This window comes from Saccostrea echinata, unplaced genomic scaffold (genome assembly GCF_033153115.1).
Source record: "Saccostrea echinata isolate AGI-Se365-2 ecotype Australia unplaced genomic scaffold, CSIRO_AGI_Sech_v1 ptg000066l, whole genome shotgun sequence".
NCBI classification, from domain to species: domain Eukaryota; kingdom Metazoa; phylum Mollusca; class Bivalvia; order Ostreida; family Ostreidae; genus Saccostrea; species Saccostrea echinata.
The window spans coordinates 1,164,484-1,184,934 of record NW_026889815.1 but is presented as its reverse complement, the minus strand read 5'-3'; the positions used below and the strand labels follow the sequence as shown (position 1 = coordinate 1,184,934).

Here is a 20,451-nt window from a genome sequence, read left to right as displayed (position 1 = left end):
AGCCATCTAGCAGGGCTGCGATGAAAAAGAAGACATTTTCATCATCATTTTTTGACCCATTTAGGTAACAGGAAATAAAGCAAATAGTGGTTTAAAAATGTGTGAAATGATTCTTAGAGATGTAAATGTTTTAATAGTAATAAGAGGAGAAAAAATCTGATGAAAATCTTATTTGGAAGAAAAGTTGTAGAGCCTAAGTAACTCAGTTGAGTATTATGGCGCCAATGTAAGACAATGCTGATTAAAAGTATGCTAAAGTTTTATTTCATATGTTTTAACCTAGTTTAAGTATCAGCCTTGCAAAAGACTCTGATGAGGAGGAGGAAGAAGCACTTGATGAGGATTATGTGCCAGATTATGATTTGACTCTAGGGTATGTTAACTTTAGGAAATTAAGCTTCTTTATATGATTGAAACTAGAGAAAGAGCTGAGACTTCATATGACCTTTTAATCGAAGAATTTACAGTTTTATTATTGTTTACAACTAGGAAAGAGTATAATATTTGGGTAATCTTTCTCCCTGCAGTGATGAAGGTTGCTCTGATATTGAAGATGTAGCTGGATGTGACATGGTGTATGGATTTGAGGAGCCTGAGATGGAGGATAAGACATCTGAATACTACTCTGGTCCAGGAATCACCCAAGTGTTGACAATGGAGGGGTTTGATAAAGTTTTCAAAGCAGAAAAATTTGTAGCATATGAAGATCAACTCCTGATGTTGGCCAAAACAAAGATTGATGAAAGATGTTTAGTGAAGGGATGTTCTGAACAAGTTGTAATTTCTACTAAGTATGTTGGATCTGCAATGTACATTGTTTGGGTAAGTGCTTTTGCAGCAATCTTACTTCTTTAACAATTTTGGTATCCAATTTTCATACTTTATGCTTATCTAAGATGGCATAAATGAATACACATATATCAGTGAAATAATATTAAATGGTTAACATTATTTTTGCAATACATATATATATATATGTACACTGACAATGAGCATGATGAGGATTACTCCAAATGGTCTATAGGTATCCATTTTTAAGACCTGAATGTAATGTGGAACATAGGTTTGTAGTACATAATCATTTCTAATTGTTTCAAAGGAGAAACAATTTTATTTATACATTTCTTTCTATTTCTACAGTCATGTTCCAACAGACACATTAAACATAGGTGGTGCTCCCAGCCAGTGCTTAATAGAGGTCTACACAGTGGGGACCTGGTTGTGTCAGCAGCAATTCTGTGCTCTGGAAACAATTTTAGTAAGGTAGAACTGATGGGCAAAATCATGAATCTGCATCTTCCAAGCCAGTCTGCCTTCACGCGCATACAGCGGACATACCTTGTTCCTGCAATTGAAGAGAAGTGGGAGGAACACCAAGAAAGAGTACGAAGTGAGCTTGTCGACAGAGATGTTGTGGTGCTGGGTAGGTCCATTTCTTTCTTATTTCAAATTTCTATATTAATACATGCATATGCATTTGAAAATGGTTATTTTCTATGAATGCAATTTCATTGTACAGGAGATGGGCGCATGGACAGCCCAGGACATTGTGCTCAGTACTGCACATACACAATGATGGAAATGGAATCAAAGAAAATTGTGGCCTTGGAGACTTTAGACAAGCGAGAAACAGGAAAAAAAGTACAAGTATGGAGAAGTCAGGTTTCCAGAGGGCACTTGATGATGTGCAAAGCAGTTTAAATGTCAAAGAGGTGGTGACTGATGCACATTTACAGATTGGTGCACTAATGAGTAAGTTCCCTTAGGGTTTCGTATTTTACAATGAATATCACAATCGAAAACAGGTAACAAGCCAAATATTTGATAGTATGTCAGTATATATGATGTAATTGATTATACACTATTCATTCAATGTATTTTATCTACAGAACGCCAGTACTCTCAAATCAAGCACTCGCATGATATATGGCATGCAGCCAAAAACCTGGGGAAGAAAATCATTGCGGTAATTATCTTCTGAATTAGCAAGATGTAATATTTTCACATGTTTCAGTTTTAAATATAAACAAGGCAACATTATCATGTTATTATCATATTTTTTCTTATGCAATATGCAACACAATTTTCTTATGCAACACTTACAATATTGTAGGCTGGTCAAGAAAAGAGTTGTAAGGAACTTTTGCAGTGGAGTGCAGATATTGTGAACCATTTTTGGCATTGTTGCAAAGTTGCAAGCACATATGAAGAATTTCTGGTAAGTGTTTTCCATTTAGATTTAAGAAATAAATGAACATGAATAGTGGATGTCTCTTGTGTAATGGATTGTTGTTTCTTTTTATTGATGGTAACTGCAGTGATTAATATCTTAATTAATCCTACTCAAAAATCTTAGTTCTAATGAGATCCATAGAACTAAATAGTTTAAAATCTGTCCCTAGATAATGCACCTTTTTTTATGATTTACAAGGATATCTGTTCTTACAGGATGTATGGGTCGGAGTGCTCCATCATGTCCAAAATGAACATGAATGGGCATTATCTTATGGAAGGATGGCAGCAGGTGCTTGTTCCCATGAGGAACTGAATGATGACAGAGACAAACCCTGGATTGAGAAAGGAAGTCCTGCACACTCTGCATTGACCAAGATTGTCCTAGACAAGCGATTCCTGAACAACAACCACTATTACCTTAATTTTAGGTATAAATATATTCAATTGAAACAAGTTTTACAAACTGCATATACTTCAACTGCCAAGTTGATGATCCATAATATTCCTTTAAAGGAGTACAGCAAATTTGGAGATTTTCAATAATCACATCCTCATGTATGCATCCAAGAGAATTTCTTACTCACCCCCAGTGTACCGAGCCAGGAATATTTTGGCAGCGTTGGACTACAATTATGCAGTTGATTTGCCCACAGCAACCCATGAAGATGGTGCTCCTAGGTAAATATTTATTTCCCGTTAGAATATTGCTGCTCTAATTTGGTTAATAGCTCGTGAATACATTCTACTTGCATTCTAATTCAGGTATTTCAGAACATATTCAAAGAAGTCAGGTAGATGGACAGTTTTTGAGCGGAAGGTGAAGAAGACTTACAGTCATATCAGTGACATCTTTTTCAAAGTTCTACGAATGCGTTTCGAGTTGGAGGGAGGCATGCATCGTCCTGCTGAACTTGCAGAGAGAGACCCCAGGAGAATTTCTCGGGTTATTGCCCCAAAGTCGCCACCACCAACAGCAGAGATTGCACTTCAGAAAAAGTCCAGATTTGAATAAAGATTTCTGGCAATAGTCTCTGTAAATTACATTCCATATGACACAAGTATTTATTTGTATTGTTGAAACATTGTGATCCAAATGAGGCATATCTGAATTGTACTTTTTTGTTTTTTTTTTGTTTTGGTTTTTTTTTTCGCATTGCTACTCATTTATTTTCAATGACTTCTTTGCATATGGACTTTTTATTCATAGAAAAAAACTTAAGGTTGTGTATTGGAACATATCTGCTATTAGACTGTAAATTATGCAATATTTATCATAAGGATATAAATGATGTATCAGTGCCAGTCTTCTGAACACTTGTACATGTGTATTATGATGCATTTATTACAGCATATAAAATTTATTTGGTTTATATGTAGTCTTAATTTTGTATGTGTTTACAAGGAATTTGTAAGAAATTGTAGATCAGTGGTAGTTCTTAGATTTAATTGAAAAGGGAGGGGAGAGGGGCAACAGATAATTAGGCAGGGGTTTGAAGCTACTCTCAAAATCTCTACATTTTGTAGGGTAAATGTCTTGTAAGTAGACTAATATACCATTTCTTGTTAATATACTTAATTACATTTAAAATTGGAGTATTTTAAAGTCACTGAAGAGAAAACCATTGTGTCAATGCTGAAAAAGCTCCTGCCATGCAATAATGGAGAACTGAAGTTATTTATTTTCACCTTTTTTTAAAACAAAACAAAATGTGTTTGTGAAACACTGATGCCTCCACATGACAGCTTTTGGCAAAGATTAAAGTCTGTAATGCAAGTATGACTCCAAGGTCAAGGTCAAGAGATGAAAAATGTTGTTACACAAAGAAAGGACTTGTCTCGATAATTATACCTGTGAAATATGAAAGCCCAAGCACCAATCATTCAAAAGTTATGGCCAATGTTAAACTTTTTAAAGTGTGGGTCAAACTCCAAGGTCAAGGTCAAATATGTTGGTATCCAAAGGAAGGACTTCTCACAAGGAATACACTTGTGACACATGAAAGTCATAGTTCCAACCAATCAAAATTTATAGGCAATGTTAAAACAGACAGGACAAAAACTATATACACCCAAAACATCGATTATGGGGGCATAAAAAGGTCCATGATTTGATTTTGATAATTTCAGTGGGGAGCATGCTGAAAGATTAATTGTACCTAAACGAAGATTTTCAGGCGAGATTACTCAAATTACATCAGAGTGAATGAAAAAGGCAGCCATCAAAGGCTTATATTCCGTTTATTACAATCACCTCCACTTGTAATAGTAGGTCAGTGGAATCACTATGGTGACCTGTAGCTACATTTCCTTGGTCCGTCATCCCTCATACACTTCTCAATATTTTTATCATCTCTGAATTGCTGAACGAATTCTAACCAATTTTGATATATAGCATATATGGATAACTTTATTGACTACTCATGGATTTAATGGTCATATAATTACAAATTTTCTAAATAGTCCTCTTATATAGTCTAAATTTCATGGATCATTTACAGGATTGTACTCAGGTGACCATTAAGGGCCACAGGCCTCTCATTTTAACCATAACATTTTTAGCAACAGATTCCAATTGACTCAACTGTGTTTTCAAATTTCATTGATATATATTACAATTTCAGTTTGTATGAAAATGAAACAACTATACATATTCAGAGTAATGACAGAATAAAACTTTATTAATACGGATATTAAAATTTCAGTTTGTATGAAAAAGAGACAAATTACTGTACATATTCAATGTAATGATAAAATAAAACTATTTAAATGCCAACTAGTCAACTTTAAGCGAGTCTCCCAGGAATGAATCCAACATATTGCCCAGATGCTTCTGGACACTTGTCCCTTATCCTCCAGGTGATGCAGCTAGGGATAACTTTCCTATTCCCTGTCCCGAGTTTACCATAGGTCCATAAAATGTACTGTCGATACGCCGAATGTCTATTGGCCCTGTTGTAATCTTCATCTGTCGGAAGTGCCAACACATCCTCCCGGTACAGGCGGGCAAGGGCAAGCACTGCCTCATCCAGGCAGAGCACATGAAAATCCTGAGAAAAAGAGCAATATTTAACTTGCATGAAACTATCAATTAAGGCTAAACAAGTAGTTAAAATATATGTATACAAAGTCTTAAGAACCTTGACATTTATTTTAGAAGGCTTCATACTCATTACTAGAGTAAATAATAAATAAATGAAATCATACAGGCAGAAGAGTAGTGCACTGCTCTGGGGATCTTCCGCAACAGACTCTCTCCACTTGTGTAGGCATCTCCCTACATCTGCTGCATGTGCACCAAGATGGTACTCCGGGAAGGGGTGGAGGTGGATCTGGTCTTGGATGAGCTTCCTCTATGATATCCAATATGAAACTTGCGGATCTTGAGGCAATTTGCACTAACATTTCTTGGCACTGCTCAAGATTCAAGCTGTGGACATGTCTCTGATAATAAGAAAAGAAAAAAAATCAGTCAGAGGTTTTGACTGGATAAAAGTTTCTTAATTAAAATACTTCGAGGAATGCAATATGTACATTGCATAATTTATATGTCTATATAAACAGATAATTATCTGTATAAACAGATAATTATCTGTATAAACAGATAATTACGATTAAAAAAAAATAACCTTTGCTACATCAACTCTGTTGCGTGTTAACTGCAGGGCCACAACATCTCTCCTCTCTGCAGATTGTCCTCTCCCTCTCCTTCCCGTGGCGCTCGACCCGATCCCCTACCCTGCTGTCCACGCCCTCTCCCTCTCGGTCTTCCTCTACCATGTCTACCACGACGTATAGGGGAATCTCCCGCAGTTTAAGATGATGACTGAAATATTTTTTTTTCTAAATTGTTCAATAATGTTCATTATCATAATTATTACACTTTTTAAAATCTTTTCCACAAATATATATTAATTTTCCCTTGAGGGCCCCTCTGTTATTTCGCGCGTCCACATCAAGTTCCGAAATGGGACTATTAAGAAATAATACTAATTATTTTATCTTTTCAGCCGTTTATCTCTGAACTATATAAACATCCTAACACGTTTAAACGTATCATCATACCAAATTACCAGCAAATAATACAAAATGTCAGAAAGCAATTTCACGTGTTCCTCACCTCGACATCCATATTTGTTTGGCTATCGGAAGTCACGTGGTCTTCTCTATTTAAATATTCATAACTTCCCATCAGGAACTTCTGTTTGTCAATTAGGGTTTTGATCGCTGTTTTTCTCGTGAGGATTGTTGTAACAACCGATAAAATCAGTCTTCTAATTTATTTCTATATATTTCTTATGTAATCACGTACTTTTATTGTGTAAGAAAAATATATGTCTCTATCGGATTAAGCGGCTTTAAACTTTATTTAATTTAAATTATACATCATATGTACACAATAAACAATACACACAGGATTCGGAAACAAGGTGTTACAACTTATATTAATCCGTTTCCTTAAATTAACTTTCAACTATAAAAAAGAACATTTGCCCGTGTTGAATGACATGTGTAATAGGAACAATAACTGAAAAAACAAAGATGAAATGAAAGCAAAATTTAACAAAAATGGGAAAAAAAATAGAGAGAGAGATATCGTAACATGGAGTAACATTAAGAGTAACTAAGGAATAAACAGTCATACAATACAAAATTTACAATATCAACAATACGGCCACAAGTAAGATTCAAGTTACAAACCTTTTAGTAGCAGAAATATATTGATAGTAATAGTAATTTTATGAAAAATATTATCTATAACCTTATTTATCAAAATGCTGAATACAATAATCGTTGTTGAAAGCATATTTTAAGAGATATTAAGAGTTGAAATTCAAATACGGCAATATGCATATTTCAGTGGGATTTCGGCGAAATACTGCTCTGACGTCATAGGCGACAATTCGGTGATAGAGAGATGAGAATATGCGCACTATTAACGGAGTTATCAATGACAAATGCAGCTAAATTACGAAAAATGCTGAAAAAATTAATTCCTTATATGATTTTCAATTATTATAGAAACATTAATTAGTTCTAAGGTATAAGGCTTTTAAGATATTTTCGTTTTTTAGGTCACCTGAGTCACTCAGGTGACCTATTGCTATCCGTTTTTGTCCGTCGGCGTTCGTCGTGCGTCAGTGCGTTAACATTTGAACATTTTTAGCTTCTTCTCTGAAACCGCTCAACCAATTTCAACCAATTTTGGCATATAGCATCTATGGGTGAAGGGGAACAAAAGTTGTGAATTTCATGGTCCCTGCCCCCCCTGGGGCCTGAGGGGTGGGGCTAAAACCACCAAAAATAATGCAATCTTTAAAAATCTTCTAATTTACTCCTGGACATCAAGCAGTCTAACTGTTGGCATCATTGTAATAAGCATTGAGCCCTCTACCAAAATTGTGAAATTCATGGCCCCAGGGTGAGAGGTTCTGGCCCCAGGGTGGGGCTATATAGATCATATAGTGAAAGTGCATTACTTCTTTGAAAATCTTCTTCTCTGCTCCTGGGTATTAAATAAAGTAACTAAGAACATAGTTATGAAGAGCAAGACTGCCTCTTCCAAAATTGTGAAATTCATGGCCCCAGGGTCAGGGGTTCTGGTGTTAGGGCGAGGCTCTATTGATTATATAGTGAAAATACATTAATTGTTTGAAAATCTTCTTCTCTGCTCCTGGGTATTAAATAAAGTAACTAAATACATAGTTATGATGAGCAAGTGTGCCTCTTCCAAAATTGTGAAATTCATGGCCCCAGGGTAAGGGGTTCTGGTGTTAGGGCGGGGCTCTATAGATAATATAGTAAAAAAGCATTAATTCTTTGAAAATCTTCTTCTCTGCTCCTGGGAATAAAATAAAGTAACTAAGTATATAGCTATGATGAGCAAACGTGCCTTTTCAAAAATTGTGAATTTCATGGCCCCAGGGTCAGGGGTTCTGGTGTTAGGGCGGGGCTCTATTGATTATATAGTGAAAATGCATTAATTTTTTGAAAATCTTCTTCTCTGCTCCTGGGTATTAAATAAAGTAACTAAGAACATAGTTATGATGAGCAAGAGTTCTTCTTCCAAAATTATGAATTTCATGGCCCCAGGGTCAAAGGTTCTGGTGTTAAGGCGGGGCTCTAATGACTATATAGTGAAAATGCATTAATTCTTTGAAAATCTTCTCCTCTGCTCCTGGGTATTAAGGTGATAAACTAAGTACATAGTTATGATGATGAGGTGGGCCTCTTCCACAATTGTGAAAGCCATGGCCCCTGGCTCAGGGGTTCTGGTGTTAGGGCGGGGCTCTGTTGATTATATAGTGAAAATGCATTAATTCTTTGAAAATCTTCTCCTCTGCTCCTGGGCATTAAGGTGATAAACTAAGTACATAGTTATGATGATGAGGTGGGCCTCTTCCACAATTGTGAAAGCCATGGCCCCAGGGTCAGGGGTTCTGGTGTTAGGGCGGGGCTCTGTTGATTATATAGTGAAAATGCATTAATTCTTTGAAAATCTTCTTCTCTGCTCCTGGGTATTATTTAAACAAACTAAGTGCATGGTTATGATGCATAAGGATGCCTTTTAAAAAATTGTGAATTTCGTGGCCCCAGGGTCAGGGGTTCTGGTGTTAGGGCGGGGCTCTATTGATTACATAGTGAAAATGCATTGATTCTTTGAAAATCTTCTTCTCTGCTACTGGAGATTATTTAAACAAACTAAATGCATGATTATGATAGGCAAGGATGCCTCTTCTAAAATTTTTAAATATACGGCCTCAGTTTTTGGGGTTCTTGAGGAGGGGAGGGGGGGTCTATTGATTATAGTGAAAAAGCATTAATTCTATTAATTAATCTTTAATTAATCTTGTCTGCTCCTTGGTGATGAGCTGATAAATAAATTGCTTAGCTATGATGAAAATGGGAGCTTCAAACAGAATTTTTAAATCTTGTGGCCCTAGGGTCAGGGGTTCTGGCATAACGAAGGGGGGGGGGGGGCTTTTGATAATATAGTGGAAAAGTGTTAATTCTTTAAAGTCTATAGTTATGATGATTAGGGTAACTCTTCCAAATTTGTAAATTTCTTGACTCTTGGTCTTGGGTTCTGGTGTTAGGGTAAGGCTTTGCTGAATCTGTTGTGAAAATGCATTGTACCTGTGAAATTCTTCTCTGCTTCTGGGCATATCGGAAGAAAACTGAGTAAAAGTTTAAATGATATAAGTAAGCGTATTTCTACCACATTTTTGAACATCTGTACCATTTGTCTAAGCATTCTAGTCCTGGGCAGGGCTCTATTAATTTGTATTCTACTGAGAGAAGTTTTTCCCCTTTCCATTCACCTTTGATAATTAATCACTGTAAATAATACATTTGGAAGGTTAATAGAATAGATAATTATGCAAGAATGTTTATCATATAATTCAAAAAGTATTTTCTTAGTTTTAATAATCAGGTAGACCTGTAAGTAATAGATAAATAAAAATGAGACAAAAATAACTTATCTTATTAAAAGTTCTTCAAAGACCATAAGAGAGGTCAATGCTAGAGGTCTTACTATGGGTTTAAAAATAGTACAGAAGCACTAATAGTTTGTCAATAGTCTGCATGGTGATAGTGTTAAGTGGGGGACAGATTAGAACTTAATTTATGAGTTGATACTGAATACTAGACTAATTGTTTTGTTGATCCTGATCTTCCTACTTCTCTTGCTTTAGGGCAACAATGCTTCATCTATCAGTGTATTTAACTTCTTAATTGTTGTATTATACTCAGGTGACCGTTAAGGCCCTTGGGCCTCTTCTTATTCAAAACATTTAGAACCTGTAGCTCTAATTACGGCAATGTTTCGTGATCGGGAAATTATTTTTCAAGATCGCTATCCTTTAAAAAACATATGAAGACTTGCATAAATTAATATTATATACTGTAATGGTTATTGGAAACTGAAAACGCAAAGAAGACCCAGATGTAAGGTTAGAATGGAATAACCTGTCCTCCCTTAAGCTTAAAGTAGACTAGTCCAAAGGGTATATATATAAGACTGCATTGAGAGATTCAGGGTCTTATGGGGGATGCAGAGCTGCAGTTAAGTGGGAACAGTAGAAATTTGGGTAAGAATAACGGATAAGAGAAAGGGTAAAATAAAAGAAATAGGTTTGCACCAGTGACAAGAATCTCGGGGAATTGAGGCGAGATACTGGGGGCTGTAGATCTGAATAAGAACGAAACTCCTAGTATCCGCTATCAATAGGAACCTGGGGCAAGGTACACGGTGCTAAGTCTAACAGTTACCAAGTCATAAGAATTCATCCCACATTATATATTCTTTGATTAAATATAATAGAAAAACCCAGATAGGTTTAAAGAAAAATTATTATACTGTACATAGTCGAATTATTAGATCATAAACTCGGGTAGAGTAAGAGAAAAATTCATCCCCTGAGAACCCTACGCAGGGGTACACGTTACAATACAAAACGAAGAATAACAAAGTTATAAAATGTTTAATTTGTGAATCAAATAAGTTAATACATGTGATAAGATGACAAATCAAATTGCATTGTTATGGCGAGTTTCTTTGTCTTCGCTGCGTCTCCCTCGCTTTCGTCGCTGCTGTTTTTACAATGTTAACAGATTTTTCAGATTTTTTCTTGCTTACAATTCTAACATATAAGGTTGAATATTCAATTTTATATCGACAAAATAAGTGATTTGGTCGTCCACAACACTGAAAATTCAGGTTGTATCGCGTATATTTTAGTAAGATTAATGAAGAGCTTAGCCATTGTCGCCTTTGACGTCACAGGGTCACGTGATCGCTAACTAATTAACTTAGATTTTTAATTCAGGGGTTTTCATTTGAGTCAATAATTGGTTAATTACCGCGATTTATCCACAGTAAAAACACAGAATTTATAAATTGTGGTCATAAAACGTAATATGCTTTTTAATTTCAAATAATTAAGAAACATTCGATAAGTCCTTTAAAGGAATAATTTCTACCTGGATCTCCAAATAAGAGAATGTTTAAAGTGACTGGTCCTAATGGGTCAATGAATTTTTCCCTTGCGTCAGTGTATAGAGGACATTGTAATAAAAAGTGTGTTGTTGTTTCAATTTTTCCACAAGCACAATTAGGATTATCTATTTTATGTTTTGCAAATAAATGCGAATTAAGTGTACTACAATTGAGTCTAAGTCGTGTGTGTAAGATCTGTTCTGTGCGCTTACCAAATAGAAATTGTCTCGGGGTTTTGTAACAGTTTGCGTTAAGCACGCGTTTTAAATTAGATACTGAAGGATTTTCTTGGACATTTATCGGAAGATCATTCCAAAACTTTGTAGTGGACGGTAGAAAAAATTGTGCATAGTGGTTTGTATTAAACTTTCGTTGAGTAATGCAGTGTGACCTTCTTGTAGGATAATGATGTGTTTCATTGATTCTTAACGGGATTAAAGAAGATAAATAATCTGGAGCACTTCTATGGACCATGGTGTGAAATTTGATTATTTTGTTTTTTTTTCTTCGATTGTGCAAAGTATTCTACCCAACTTCTCGATAAAGATCATTTAAACCTAGGAGTTTTGTCGCACCTAGCTGAGACTATGCGAGCTGCCTCAATATTAATTTTTTTCGAGTTTATCAGCTAAATCGTTTGGGATATTGTCCCAAAATACATCCGCGTACTCAATAACTGGCCTTACAAAAGAAAAGTATAGTTTCTCTAAGGATTTTCTGACTAATAAAAATCTGAGTCGTCTTAGAATGTGTAACCTAGACGACGCTTTCGCCACGACAATATTAACATGATATGACCATTGACCGTTATCTGAAAATGTAATCCTAAGTGTTTATGATGTGACACTTCACTTATCGTGTGTCCATTCAATTACAGGTCTGGATGTGAAGTTCGGTTACGTTTGGTACTAATTGTTAAGCTTTCAGTTTGCTGAGGATTAAATGTAACTAACCATTGATTAGACCATTTGTGGATTTTGTCGAGATCACCATTTAAGGTCGTACTTGCGATAGCCGGATTTTCGACAATAATGTATAAGGTGGTGTCATCCATAAATAATTTGATAATGGATTTTATGTCAAACACTATATCATATATATATGCAAGAAATAACAGTGGGGCCAATATTGAGCCCTGGGGCACACCAGCCTCAATACTGCACCAACCCGATGCTGATGAGTTTATTACAACTCTTTGTTTACGACCTTGAAGATAATTTTCGAACCAATGGTAAAGTTTCCCTCCTATCCCAGCTTGTCGAAGTTTATAAAGCAAACCCTTATGCCAAACCCTGACAAACGCTTTGCTTATATCACAAAACACAGCACGCACCTCCTTCCCCAAGTCTAAGGCTCTACCAATATCGTAAGATATGTCTATTCATTGATTAACTGTTGAGTCACCGGAGATAAAACCTTACTGGTTATTACAAAAGAATTTCGTTTCTACAAAGTAACTATAAATATGGTAGTGAACGCATCTTTCCATAACCTTCCTAGTACATGTAATACACATTAATGAGATTGGTCTATAATTGTTTATATCATTACGTTTACCTTTTTTGTGAACAGGCGTGAATTTTGAAGTGATTTGTTGAACAATTTGCATAATGGAAAACTTAAAATTCTCGCAGCTTCCTTAAGAAGTCGCGGATTTATGAGGTCTGGCCCAGTCGCCTTCTAAAGACGTATCTAATGAAAGAAGAACGTTTTTATCTTCGTCATCAGTAAGTTTTATTTCTGAATACACATGATCGGAAGTGTTGTTATTACTAGTATTTGGAAGAGTCGCTGATGAATCGTCGATTTTTGACTGGTTCGTAAAAAATTTGTGAAATGCAGTTGCTTTTTTTTCAAAATTGTTATCGACTACGTTGTCATTAATTTCCAAGGGAGGTAAGTCATTACGGATCTAAGTGTTGGATATTTTATGTATCATATTCCACCACTTTCTTGAGTCGTTACACTCGGCAATATTTTTTGATAGCTTTTTATAGTAGCCGTCGCGAACATTACGTACAGTGCATATACACTGATTTCTTATTTTTCTAAATTCTGACCATTTGTTAGGATTATTAGTTCGTTTAGCGATTGAATGTAATCGTTTCCGTCCATGGATAAGTGTTCGAATTGCATTATTCATCCAAGGAGGATCGGATTTTCTAATTGTCACTGTTTTATTAGGAATGTTATTTCTAGCATGCTTTATAATAGTTTCATTAAATCTTTTTACATTGGTGTCGATGTCAGAATCAGACAATATTTCTTCCCAGTCGATTGAGTTCAGGCCATCTCTATATGAATCGTAATTGCCTTGACTGAATAACCAAATTTCGCGCTTAAATGAGTGAGAGATTTGATCATATTTACTTATCAACGCATAGAAAGGACAATGATAACGTACATTCTTGTCCAGAAAACAATCGCCAACATAAGCTTTTTCCAGAATACCGTATATCCAGGTTTTTTCGCGTGTTGCAAATTTTGCGAAAAAAAGGTAGATTTGTACAGTTTTTATTTTGCGTAAGTTATTCTTTGCGATTAATTTTTTTTTTAAAAACGGTAACGTTTTTATGGCACACAATAACCAATATAATTTCTGCGTGTTTTATTTTTTGCGAATTAAAAATGATCGCAAAAAATGCGAAAATTAGATCATCGCGAAAAAAAGGGATATACGGTATTACTATCACTGACTATAATAACATCCAGAAGTGTAGAAGTTTCTTCGGTAAAATGGGTTGGTTCTTCAATAAGTTGGGTCATGTTGTACATAATAACATCCAGAAGTGTAGAAGTTTCTTCGGTAAAATGGGTTGGTTCTTCAATAAGTTGGGTCATGTTGTACATAGTCATTATATTGATAAGATAATCAGATTGATAATTGTTGGTCGGGAAGTTTGCGTTGAAATCACCTGTGATTATTATTTTACTAATTTTAGTGTTATAGGCTAAGTCTATGGAGTACTAATATCACTCCATATAGATACTGGAGAGTTTGGGGGTCGATAAAAGGTTCCGTACAGATAAGATTGGCCACCCATAAGAAGTTCCAACCAAACACACTCAACCGCGGTTGGTTAAAGGTCAATTTGCGTTTTGCGAAAATATTATCCTTGACATATACTGCCACGCCCCCACCCGTTTTTGTCTTGCGACAACGACAAAATGGAGTCTGGAAGTTATGTATATCGATATCTGAGGTAATGTTATCTTCGTGAAGCCATGTTTCAGTGAATGAAAGGATGGTGTGGTAACCGTTGTGACCGTGTGGTAACCGTTGTGAAGTTATACTTTAAGTATATGGATCTTGTGAGCTAGATTTTGGACATTTAAATGAGCGAAAGTAAATCTATGTGGGTCAAATGATGTGTTTGAAGTACTTGTTGATAAATTACATGTATATATTGAATATGTGACAGTTGGTGTTAAATTAGGTCCTGGATTCACTTCATTTTCACATGACAGGAGGAGAAGTGAGTACAAAAAAGTAAGAAGAGTCATAGATATAAACGTACATGAATTATGTAAAATAGGTGCACTGGTAATGGTAGAACAATTAAATGAGATATCATCGTGCATGGTGTTGTTTAGCCCCATGTTTGCAAATACATGTAAAAGTATGATAATATGTAGACATTTTATGTTGTATTGTAAGAGTTAATTGATACAAACAAAATCAACCAAACATAATGATGATTTGGAAAAAAATGGCAATGTGATAAAATAACCCCACACTGCTAGAAATATCTACACACATTAATCAGGTAATACCTGGGTTTGGTAGATTTCAATTGTGAAATTTCGGGTCAGGTGGGGTAATATAAATTAAATGAAATGATGATGACTGAATAAGGGAACAAGTGGAATTGGTCCGCGTATAGAACAACAATGTTATGAACATCTCTTTTTTATAAGCAAGAAAAAAAAAATGTACAAATAAACACAAAATATGTACACAATAGAATGCAAGATGAGGACATTTGTAATAGTATGGGAGTGGGGTTTTGTACGTGGTAGGGGTGAAAGGTTAAGTTTAAAACTTAAAGATATTTTTTGGTATGGGTGTTTATGTTGAAACTAGCGATATGGAGTACTTATTACTAAGCACAATGTCAATTTAGACTAGTCTATATATGTAAATGTAGAGATGTTTGTAAAGACATGATTTCTCAATCATAGGCTATCTTTAAATGATTGGCAAAAATGTTATTTGATTGAATACGGCAAGGCACGATGTAAATCAACAGAGTGGTCTATAAGGGGCCACCCTCTTTCAACAAGTGACCAGAGGGGACTAGATCTGACTCCTTACGCACCGCATAAGTCCTGTCCACATTGTCACGGACGCTGATCTTACCGTTGGATGTCCAGGCCTGCTTTAACGTGCGTTCTCGACAGAGCTGCCTGCAGAAGTAAAAAAAAAAAAAGACGATCACGGTATTTAGTTAGATCTTCGTTGATAACAATATGCTTAGTCTCAGAGTTTTTCCGCAGCTTCTTAGCTTCCTTCATTAGTGAAAACTTGACATCGGTAGATTGGAGTCTGACAATGATTTGTTTCGCTGACTGTCTGTTTCCATGGGTCGCCAACGCGATGGGAGGTCACAATATCAGAAGATACAAGCGCAACTCCCGCTGATGATGCCACTTCCAGAAGCTTTTCGGTAGTTGATTCATGAGGGGTCTCAGGAATGCCGGAAACACGGATTGGGGGGGGGGTTACTCATTTTCAGCGTTTTGCAGAGGTAAATATTGTAGTTTTATGCATACATACATTTAATAGACTATAAATGTTAAGAGGATGTGAAAATATTCTTGCACTTAATTTTTTACTCAAAGCAAACACGAGATTAGTGGGGAAACGAGTGAAAATTCCCATATATTGTAATTTTTTTCATTACTGAAAAGAGGAACAATTTCCTTTCAGCGTAACAGTTACTAAAGAAGGAAATTGTGCCCATCCTGTTTAAAACAATCAAAATAACACTCGATGTGGACAGGTTGACATGGTTAATAAGGGATTGTTACCAAATACTAACACGAAAGACAGGAAATACATAACTACCTTTAATATCATCTCACATTATGTCTTAATGAAAATAGATTTCGAGAGTAGGAAATGTGCAACTTATCTTCCTATTCCAGGCCACAGTAATGCACTCAGTCGAAGGAGGAAGTTAATATTCATAAATTTTAAACTGCATTCGCGACAACAAAGTAGATATGTAATAAACACGGGACACGATTGTATAAATATATTTGTATATATATATAAAGTTTGTTTGTACTGGTTCGGATAAAGATATTGAGTACATTATGTACAGACAATATAGAAATATCTGTTCCAATTCCGGAAAATTATATCATTGGAATTAATTTCTCATCATTGATTTTACATTTTTTATGAAACAAAACAATCAGATCTGTGGCTTTCACATGAGTAAATTTCGGGGAAAAAATCAAGATCTTGATTATGAATTTAAACAACAGTTTATTTTCTGCAAGCTGGGAGGAAAATGTAAACAAAATCAAAACAAAATTTACAAAACTATATAGATATACAATTCTGATATTCACAGGAATTCTCCGATTCGGAGACACTGGCAAAATTCTAAAAGTTATACAACAAATGAAAATAAAAATAAAGCTTGTCTAATCGAAAATTGTAAACTAAATGATTGATCCAAATGAAAACTAAATATAACCAAGGAAATTTTTTTAATACCATTTTTACACAGAAATTTTCACATTTCTTTAGGATACAGTTATATTAAATCCCTAAACACGGGAAATTCTGAAGATTGTAACTGAAAGTTATCACAAAACAAGATCTGTTTGTGAAACACTGATGTCCCCGTATGACAGTTTTTGACAAAGGTTGAAGTTTCTCAAATGCATGTCAAACTCCAAGATGAAGGGATAAAAAATGTTATTACCAAAAGAAAAAAAAAACTTGTTCTCAATGAATACACCTGTGAAATATGAAAGCCCAAGCACTTATCATTAAAATGTTAGTGTTAAGGTTAAAGTTTTGTAATATGGGTAAACACTAAGGTCAAGGTCAAAGGGTCAAAGTAAAGGTTCCCAGGGAAAAGTCTTGCCATAAAAAATACATATGTGTAATAGTAAAGCCCTAGCACAAACTATTCAGAAGTTATGGCCAAGGTTTAATTTTTTCAAAAGTAGGTCAAACTCCAAGGTCAATTTTTTTTAGAATCCACAGGAAAGCCTTGTCACATGAAATACACCTGTGAAATCTGAGGCCCTAGTACTAACTGTTCAAAAGTTATGTTCAATGTTAAGGTTTTTTAAAGTGGACTCCAAGGTCAAGGTCAAAAATATATATATCCATGGAGAGGACTTATCACAATGAATACACATTAGAAGAGTGGAAGTCCTAGCCCAAACTGTTCAAAAGTTAAGGCCAAGTTCAAGGTTGAGTAAATTCTTGCCAAATTGGGTCAAAATCCATGGTCACAAGAAATACACATGTCCAACCAATTCAAAGGTTTGGGCAATGTTAAAGTTTTTTTGCGGACAAACAGACGGATGGACAGGGCAAAAACTATATGCCCCTGGATCGTCGATTACGGGGGCATAAAAAATGCGTTCTTAAACAATGAAATCTCACAAAAAAACATGTACAGTTTCTGATTGAACAACCGACCCAAAATTCATTTTAAAAGCAATTCACCCTTAATTAAGTAGGGTTTAATACAATTTAAACAAAAATAATGCTGTAACTCCTTTGCATGAAGATTTAAATGTATCCTTAATGTTTTTTAAGAATATTTTATATTTACATATAAGTATAAAATTGATTAAAAATTGTACTCAATTTCGAAATATTCCCACTAAGGGAAAAGCGAGTAAAACAACAATTATAAAACTGATTGGTCTTCCCTGATTGGAACAAATCAATTTTTTTTTATTTATATAACTTTACTTACTGAAAGAAAGATATAAAGTGAAGCTGGCCAAAAAATATTTTTATTCCAAATTCAAGTGGGGAAATTTATGATTTGACCGATCAGGTTTCATGTTTATCGCCATTCGTATAGGAAGCCGAAGATAAAAAATTCAGAACACTGTTCTGGGGAAAGTTTTTTTTAAAAACAAAGAACAGATTAATATCGGCCCAAACAAAAAGGATTAGTTTATGTTTGAGGAATTATGACGTATAATAGTAAATACCAATTGTTAAAAAAACTAATCTACAAGACCAGAATCTTAATTGATTTAATATGTCACCTAATGGCTTTGCTGTTCTTTTTAAATCTTTTATTGATATATCCTTTTCATTCCTTTGTATAACTATGATCCCCTGTTATAGCCCCTCTATACTCTTCGAGAGGGGGGATCATGATTTGAACAAATTTAAATCTATATTACATGAGGATGCTCTTGTATAATTATGACCAAACATGGCTTTGCTGTTCTTGAGAAGAATTTTAAAGATTTTTTCCTATGCATTCTTATGTAAAACTGTGATCACCGATTGTGGACTCACCCTACCCCTGAGTGTCATTATCTGAACAAACTTGATTCTACCCAACTGAAAATGCTTCCACATGAATATGACTAATCATGGCTTTACTGTTCTTGAGAAGAAGATTTGATCGCCCATCGTGACCCCACCCTACCCCCTGGTGTCATAATTTGAAAAAAAAAAACTTGATTCTACACTACTGATGATGCTTCCATGACTAATCATGGGCCTTGCTATTCATGAGACTTAGACCCCGGGGGTCATGATTTGAACAAACTTGAATCTTTACTACCTTCGGATGCTTCCAAATTAGTTTCATATTTTTTAGCACAGCGTTTCTTGAGAAGAAGATGTTTAAATGATGCCCTTATTTTTTCCACAAATTAGTAATTATCCCCCCTTGGTTTATGACTTGGCCCTCCGGCTCAGGTGAGTTAAAAATTTTCTTAATTTTTTAAAGCAATGTTTTGTCAAAGGAATATAAAGCATCCTGAGTTCAGGTAGATTCAAGGTTGTTGAATTCATGACACCAGGGTTCGACCACTTATATATTGAAAATTTTCAATTATGAACTCAGATAAAGTGTTCAAATGAGTGATGCTGCCCATGGGCCTTTTGATAAGAATGCCCTCATTATTTTTAAACTCCATAAGACACATGAAGTCACATGTAATATAGCAAATCCATATAATCAATTATTATCTTAAGAATTCGACGTTAAGCATAGGTAATCCATACTTGAAGATTTCGTAGCGTGAACTCTATGTCCCCTTGTGATATAGACTCTTTTTTTGGTCTTCTTAATTTTTAACTACTGATTGTCATTAAAATGTATAATTTCTAAATCATGATAATGTTCTTTCCGTGTTCTTAACTGAATACCGATTTAGCATTTTTATTCTCCTTCAGGTTAAAAATAATGGCGCAATTCCTCAGTACTGGCAACGGAGACGCTATCACGCTCCCTATATTGGTACATAATCCTATTGTTAAAGATAAGAAAGTATGAAAATAACGAAGAAAAAAAAAGAATCTATTTCATTAGTTAAGAAACTTAAAATTGATAAGTGAAATAATAAATTATACATACTGCTCTTCACTGCAAGACTGCTCTGAAGTAGAATGCAAAAGCATTGTAATCATTTAATATGTATGTTGTAATTTAAAAAAAAATGATTCTTTCAAATGGTTGAATGAATGAATTATGTAAAAAAACAAAAAAAAACAAACCTCTATTCTGTATTTCTGACATTGGAATTTCTTGACATCTTGTTTCCCTGAAAGATAAAAAATTCCTATATCCCAATCTCTATCAACATTTGATAGATATTATAAATATATTATAAAATAAGTCGATATCATAATTCTTAATTTTAAAAGTCAATTTTATCAGATATTTAAATTTATATCAGCCAAGTTTATCAGATATTTAAATATAAAGTTGATTTTATCGGGTATTTAAGTTTTATATCAGTCGATATCGAAAAGGTACATGTAGTTTGTTACCTTCTTGGAGCATTGTTTACTGAAATAAAGAAACAACTTTTTTTTTTTAAATGTAAACTATTGCAGAATTTTCATCGACGCAATATGACATGATTTTCTTTTTTATATATTTCATTTTGGGTGTGTGTGTTCAAATACAGAATTATTCTTCTGCTTTGTGAACTTTGAATTTATTTGTTAATTTGCAAGATTGACTTTGATCATTAACAATCGATAGGAA

General features: G+C 34.7%; 2 pseudogenes; one reads left to right on the top strand and one right to left on the bottom strand.

Annotated features, from left to right (window-relative positions):
* The first annotated feature begins 1,572 nt into the window (after positions 1 to 1,572).
* LOC133176134 (uncharacterized) lies at positions 1,573 to 3,247 on the top strand (annotated as a pseudogene).
* A 1,771-nt stretch (positions 3,248 to 5,018) lies between these two features.
* LOC133176133 (uncharacterized) lies at positions 5,019 to 6,364 on the bottom strand (annotated as a pseudogene).
* Between the last annotated feature and the right edge of the window lie 14,087 nt (positions 6,365 to 20,451).